The sequence below is a fragment of the Humulus lupulus genome, chromosome 4 (assembly GCF_963169125.1).
Source record: "Humulus lupulus chromosome 4, drHumLupu1.1, whole genome shotgun sequence".
Classification (NCBI taxonomy): domain Eukaryota; kingdom Viridiplantae; phylum Streptophyta; class Magnoliopsida; order Rosales; family Cannabaceae; genus Humulus; species Humulus lupulus.
This window is the reverse complement of record NC_084796.1, coordinates 52612858-52620718: the sequence shown is the minus strand read 5'-3', so window position 1 is coordinate 52620718 and position 7861 is coordinate 52612858. Positions and strand designations below refer to the sequence as shown.

The 7861-nt window shown below is 31.1% G+C and overlaps 1 pseudogene; it reads left to right on the top strand.

Moving 5' to 3' along the window:
- The first annotated feature begins 804 nt into the window (after window positions 1–804).
- LOC133832177 (protein LONG AFTER FAR-RED 3-like) lies at window positions 805–7488 on the top strand (annotated as a pseudogene).
- The last annotated feature ends 373 nt before the right edge of the window (window positions 7489–7861 follow it).

The window sequence follows — 7861 nt, the reverse complement described above, 5'->3', positions numbered from 1 at the left end:
GATCCACAAGGGATTGCATTCTACTTGGAGCTTGTGAAGCACATGAGACTCTTCCACAAAGTGCTGAATTTTCTGCAGATGTGTTTACTTCTTGTCTCACAACACCTATTAAGATGGCTTTGAGATGGTGAGCTTTTTTCCTTGTTCGTCTGTTAGGATCACCTATCGCGTTTATGCATCTTTATTTGAGATCATGCAGTTTTCTGGTTTTTCCTTGTGGTGTTTATTCCATATTGGCTACTTCCTAGTTATTTTTAGTTTGTCAACTGAAAGTCTTTTAGCTGTGCTGTTTGTTTAAAGCTGTAGGAAGTTAGAAATGGCAGTACTTTCTGATTAGCATGATTAGTGATACTGTGCATGATTAGCATGCTATGAGACTATATTATATTTTATGTACTTGTACAAATGTATATATTTCCATGCTTAAGGCATACATTCATTACAATGTCGTCTTTAGATTCTGCTTACATTATATAACCATATTTTGACTATGTCAATCCTTTAGGCTTCCTTCAAGGGTTTGGATTTGTGCTTATCTCCTTATCTATTTTTATTTCTTCTTTCAAATTTGTGACTAGTTTCTGATGGATGCATTGTGTGACTATCAGATTTTGCTTGGTTTTATTTTCTGATAGAATTTACAGTTGCTGATAGATTTTTGGAACCAAAGACTAGTTCTTTCGTTAATCTTTGAAGATGCTTCATTTTCCAACTGCTTGTTTTGCAGATATAACTTTTTCATCGAAGTCATTTTTGCAAATGACTCAAATTGGGTGATTTCATGGTCATGAATGATTGCTGATGATGGTGGTGCCTGGATTTATTGATTACCATGTGCACTTAATTTTAGGTGGACTACAGGTTAGCTCTGCTCAACCTCCATTTTAATTGAAGTTTGTTCCAAACTCTGTGCATATATACACGCACATTATTCCTTCTATTTTGAGTTATTTTATTGTAATTTATGTACCTTTCTACAATTACTGTATTTTTCATGTAAAATTACACTTGATATTGTTTGTCATAAACTTTAGTTGGAATTCTTTTTCAGATGGAGAGAAATCTAACTTGAGTACTTTTTACCTAAGAATCTTTTACAACTACTCATTTTTATTTATAATTATTTTTTAGAAAATTTTGGTGAGAGTTTACGAATTCTTTCCATTATGTGTTAGTTTGGGTGTTAGATTCACTGGTTGTGTACTTAGTTAAGAGATAGTTTTGGAAGCAATAAAATATGTGTATTTCAGATTCTAGAATGCCAAAATAATGGTTGGTTGTCTGGATTGTTGTTATAAAGCTGCAATTTTACACATTATTACAATTTTAATATGTGATTTTGATACATTGCTTGTAATTTGAAAATTAATATTTGGTTTTACCACATACACTGTTATTGATACAGTTGATGCGATTGCAATTCCGAGGCATAAATAAAAAATATGAGTTTGTGAGAAGAATTGCAGAAGCAGCCGACAATAAGTTCAATTCAATTTTAGTGGTTACCTATTGCTTTTTGGATTGAAAGTTTGTACAATATAATGGCGTTTGTATTTGAAAATTCAATTTCTTATGCACTATGTGAAGTATGCAAAGTGTGTCTATACTGTTTCTTTATGTTAATATCTTATTTGCTTAAAAAGATCTAAAGTAATAGAATAGGTTAGGAATTTAACTACTTTCTATTCATTGGAAGTAGAGGAAAAAGAAAGTAGTTCTTTTAGCATCAATGATTCGTAACGTTTACTGTTTAGTACTAAAAACTGAAAAATAAATGCTTTTATTCTATTTAATTATAATTTATGTTATTTTAGATAGTAGTCAACTCGGCTTCAAGCTTTTTGTTGATCAATCTAGTCTTAAAATTTTAATGATTTGGAGGATTATTGAGGATTCATTCTAACGACTGAATTTTTAACGAGTGAAGTAGTTATGATTTCAGCAATAATATTTCAGATAGAAAACCAGGTTCCTGGATTTTGGGTGGCGGTTGGAACAATGATCTATGGGGAGGAGATTTGCCAACTGCTTCTTGGATTGATGATATTACTCCAAATAATCCTGTATGCCATAATATTATAGATTTCGTTTTTAGATAAGAGATATTCTGGGCTCTAATATTATTTAAACTAGCATACTATTTTCGAATAATACCTGAATGTGCAGGTTTGGTTACCAAGAACTGATGGTCATATGGGCTCGGAAAATTCAGTGGCACTAAAGTTTGTTGGGATTGATAATTCATCAAAAGATCCAGATGGCAGAACCATTATGAGAATTGTGTCTGGAGGTAACATTTAACTTCATACATGTTTTAAAAATTCTCTCTTTTCTTCTCCTAAGAAACTACATACAAAATCCTCTTTGTAACAATGTCCTACTGAAAATCCCCCACAAAATGATCTATGCAACTTTTTTGTACAAGCAAACTAAATTTAGCTCCCTAATCCAATTGCTCTAAAGCTAGAAAGCCACTTTGCAATTCCTTGTTTAGTATGTAGTACGTCGTTTTGGCATTCTGGGTTGTAAATCTAGATGATAACCCATCATCTCTATCAATGTGCCTTTTTGTTTCCTATATAAAAAAAGTCAATTTGCAATTCGACAAACAAATTACTCGAACTATTTTTATTTGGTTATAAAGAAAAGTATAAGATTTTATCATTGTTGAAGGTCAAAGGTAGTACTGCTATTAGTTGCTTGCAACCATGCAAACCCTTACCTTAGATAAAACAAGGACCGGAGAGCAGGGTTATGTAAAGAGATGAGATACATAGATAGAGGAAACAACCCCATTATATACAAGGAAAGAGGAAATGGACATAAGAAAAGGCTAGGTACAGTAGATACAATGATCTTCTTCATTACCATTGTATTATAAATCTACCATTGTATTGGTGCAAAGCTAAAAAGCTACCATTTGGTTAGAAAGAAATAAGGGAATCTCTGAAGGAGTCGAAGCTGATGAAGATCAGATTTGGAATAGAGTCATATATTGGGTGGCAATTGGGTGGATCTAAGACTTATTTTCTTAGTGATAGAAATATCCCTTTCTTTGATCTTGCAACCTCAATATCCATATCTTAACTAAGAATATTAAAATATTGGGTGGCTGTTTAAATCTAAAGAGTTTTCAGGGTTCTTATTTTCTGATTTACGTAGAGATTGGTAATGCTTGGTGTAGTTTAAGTTGTTTTTGTTTCTTTTTTACTTGTAGTAGATGATAAGATAAGATATCATCTGTTGTAACCTTTTCATTTTCTCCATTCTAATATATTCTCACTTTCTTAGTAAAAAAAACTCTGCAAATGAGGAAACAACTAAACTAGAATATCAAGGATACATAAACCTAGGAAACTTCTTAACAAATATCTGAAAATATCCATAATCACGTGAATTGTATTCACATGAAATAATTCATATAACAATATTTAGACACAATTATGTTGTGTTTAGTAGTATCACTCAATTATGTTCTGTTTGATATTTCTTTACGTGGATGGTGTGACTTTTTTTACACTGTAATTACAAATAATATATGATGTGTGTATATATATATAATATAGTATATATTTTAAATGTTTGGTAGCACAGAGAGTTATTTAACGTATAAGTTCTAATTTAGAACATTGCAGCTATAATTTTTGTTAAATTTATTGTTAACGTTATGCAATACCTACTGGATTGCTGATTGATTCTGCAATGAAACTTGTTGTCTCGTATATTCCAGAGCTTTCTATCGATCAAAGAAGGGAAGCTTTGCAAAGAGCCAGCAGTCTTGCCTTGATGAAGGGTGTTACAACTGTTGTTGACGTTGGGAGATATTTTCCTGAATCCTCCGTGGATCGTCCATGGGAAGATTTCTCAGGTTTTCTTTCTCTCTCTCTTTTTTTTAAATGGAAAAGAAAAAACTTCTGGAGAGTTGTGCTTTTTCAGTCTTTTACTTTAATTAGTATTTTTTTTCAATTTGCACTTCTATGCCAAATATTTCTTGATTGTGTCAACGCTCAAAACACATGTACACAAACGCATATGAACATTAGATCATTAGACACTAAATTGTATGGAAACTGAGATCACTTGCGATTCTCAAATATCTTTTATTCACTGAATTAGTTTATAATTTATAGACTTAAAAGAAAGAAAAAAACAGAATCGGATCCACGGATTTTGGCAAGTTTGAGATATCCTAAATAGCTAATGTCCTAACTGGAGAAGATTTATTAAACCACACTTGGTTGAAATTTTAAAGACTTTTCAAAAATTTGTTTTACCGCTTAATTGTTTCATGCATCTTTTTCAAGAGTATTTAATCTGCCAAATTCATTTAGGCCTTGATTTTTATATAAATATATTTATGTTCTTAATAGTAAGATAGTATATTATTTGATAAGTAAGATAGATATTTATCAATTTTCTTATTGAATCAAGAAAAATAAGAGAAAAAGAAATAACTTTAATAAAAAATTCTATTGGGACTAAATCATGCTATGATGAGGGATTAATTAGGTGTTTCATGTTTGGACTAATGTTTTCAATATATTCTCTAATACTTATACTGATCACATTATTAAATTTAAACTTTTCAAAGCTGACCTTAGAGTTCAAGTTTTCTATTGTCTTTGCTTTCAATTCAGCATAGTGATTGTGCCTCTTGAACTATCAGTCAGTAAATATTTTTTTCATTGATTTACACAGATGTTTATCAAAGGGTAGATTCTTCCAGGAAGATAAGGATCAGAGTTTGCTTATTTTTTCCATTCGAGACGCGGTCACGTTTACATGTATGTTGTGCAACGCTGCTATAGTTGTTGTGGTTTTTGTTTACTTGTTTGTGCCTTAGTTTGACTTCATTAAATAATAAATGTTTGGATCCCCTGCTTACCATATTTGTTATTTTTCTTTTTTCCTGAACTCCCTTTCATCAAATCAGCTACTAAATAATATCTATGTGATGCAAGGCTATTTCTTGGATAACAAATGTTCGAATACTGGAAACAACATGGATATCATGTAAATTAATGTTTTTTCCTGTCATGTATAAACCTCAATGACTGTAATGGTTTTGATAGTAAAAAACCTGAGATTGTCATTTTCACTCTCAGGATGTTGTTAATAGAGTTGGCAAGTCCATAAGCAAATGGATATACTTGGTGGTGTCAAAGCTTTTGCTTATGGAACTTTAGGTTCTAATAGTGCCTTGTTTTATGAGGTAATAACAATTATAGTTTGCCATTCATTAACCTTAAAAAATATATTTCAACATATATGGCCTATTATTTCCTTTAGTTATCATCACTCTTGCTGTTTGGGGCTGGAGCGCCAGTTCCATCTTGTTGAGCCCACTGGCAAGAAAACAAGATTTGTGCATGCTGCACATATAGACATTTATATTACGTTTGGTACAGAGGAAAGAAAATAGGGGAGAGAGAAAATATATTAGAGATAGAAAAGTAGACTGATAGAAATGAAAGTATATCTTTTATTCGTTTGTGTAAAACTTATCTCTTCATTTTTCTTTCCAATTTGGAATAGAAAAAATATGTGGATCCTACTCAATATTTTTCACCTCACTTTTCTTTTCCTTCCATTTTTCCTTCCTACCAAACAACTCATTTTTCTCTTTTCTTTTCACTTTTCTCTTCAATATTTTTGTGAGCTCAGGCAGTGTTACTCCCAAGTCCAAACTGCTGCTTCGTATAATGCATTTCCTTTTTAATTATCTCATGTTGTCAAATAACATCATTGGAGATTGCATTTTAACTTTTGTAGCCATATGTTGATGAGCCTCAAAATTATGGTTTACAAGTGGTGGATTATGAAAAGTTGTTCAACATGACTTTAGCTGCTGATAACCATAGGCTACAGGCCTGTTCTTTTGTAGTTTTATTTAAATTTCCTTAGTAAAAATTATTAAAATAGTGGAAGTTCTTTCAGGTTTCCATTCATGTTGTAGGTGATAGAGCAAATGACAGGATCCTCGATATGTATGAATCCATAAATTCTAAAAATGGAATAAGGGATCGAAGATTCCGGGTAAGATTTTTTGCTCTAGAATACGGTAGAAAATGTGATATGATTGATTAAGGAAGAAAAAATTCTCTTTCTTATTTAGGCATATTACAATCTGGAAAAGTAGGAGCAAATCAAATTAAATCTATAGTTGTACATCCAGATATCTTGGAACAAAAGAAAATCTCTAAATTTACAAAATACAAAAAAATTAGGCAACAATCAGACCAGACTCTCTGATTTGATCAAGATTCTTAAAGTTACCATAATTTGAAACTCCAAGTAGCAATTAAGTATTGCAAAGTTTTAATATTGATATTTCTTTCCATGCTTATTTTTGCATGACTAGAGCTAATTTTCAGATTGAGCATGCCCAGCATCTTGCACCTGGGACTGCAGACCAGTTTGGTGAACTAGGGATTATTGCTTCAATGCAGGTTCATCACAATTCTCTGTTGCACTCTAGTAACATACTATAACATTTAAGGTTACAAGAAAGGAAATATCAACACCCATTGCCAATATTGTTATCTACTATTTGAGTTCGGGTTTCTTTTATTCAACTTTTAATTTTTAAAATTTATTGATTTTGTTTTAGTTTTTTCAAGGTGATTTTCCTTTTTGTTATTTGTTTTTATTTGGTGGTGGTAAGTTGCTAATGTATAGTAAGTGTTAGTCCAATCTTTAGTAAGATTTGGCTAGAGTTGTGAGTGTCTTTTAGATCATGTTTGGAAAGAATGATAGGAATGGAGTGTATAATGCTTATTAAGTGTTTAGGTTATGTAATTAGAGAGCATATAATGTGTTTATGTTATGTAATTAGAGAGCATATTAGAATTCACATAATGAGATAAATTAGTCTAAATGATAAATGTGGGATAAATTTATTCTAACCAATTCCCTATTCATTTATTCATCTTTTTTTTTCTTTTTCATAACTTATTATCTGTAAATGATCAACTCACTCATTTTTTTCGCTATTTTTTTCTTAATCCATACCTAGCGAGCCCTTGGAGTGTAAATTCGGGTCCCATCATTAAAACTTCAGTAATATTGAGTATTGATCTACAAAGATCATTTATATTGGTAGAAGTTACTTTTCTTCTATTTTATCTTTGTTTGCTTCACAAGAAGCAAACAGAACAGTAAAAGTATGTGGTGGCAGGGATAAATATACATATATAGGTTGCTGAGATTACAAGCATATTTTTAGGGCGAATATCCATGTCATGTTAGTGTCATTACTGGTCAGTTCATTTATTGATGATACTTTGCGTAATTCATGTTTAGGATGAATTTATAGAGAATGAGTTCCTTTGTATAGCAATATTTTCTCCACCTTGGCGTAGAATTGGTTGAACTTAATAATACTTTACGTTTGTTGAACCTATTTATATATTTGAGGTAATTTTATATGTCAAATGTTAACAGCCAGAGCACCTATTGTATGATTTTTTAGTACATAAATCTCTTTGAGAAGAAGATTATTTTCAATAGTTTTTTTACAAAAAGTTTTTTTTTTAAAAAAAAGCCATGGGAAATATTAAGTTGCACAATGGTTTTATCCAAATGAGCAGTAAAAATCAAACAAAAACTCTGTTCTATTTTGTTAAGTTTCAATTTTATCTTGCATTTATCTTCCAGAAACAAGAACATCAAAATTTGACTGAGGTTACTCATGATCATATCAATTATTAAAGAATGATTTCTTCAACATTTGAGTCCTTGTTGTTACTTTTACTGTTGTAATGTACTCCCTGATTAAGACTACTCATATACTTTTTTTGTCTTTTCCAATCTTTAATATGCAACATTGAGCCATTGATCTTATAAACAAGAAGAGCGAGAG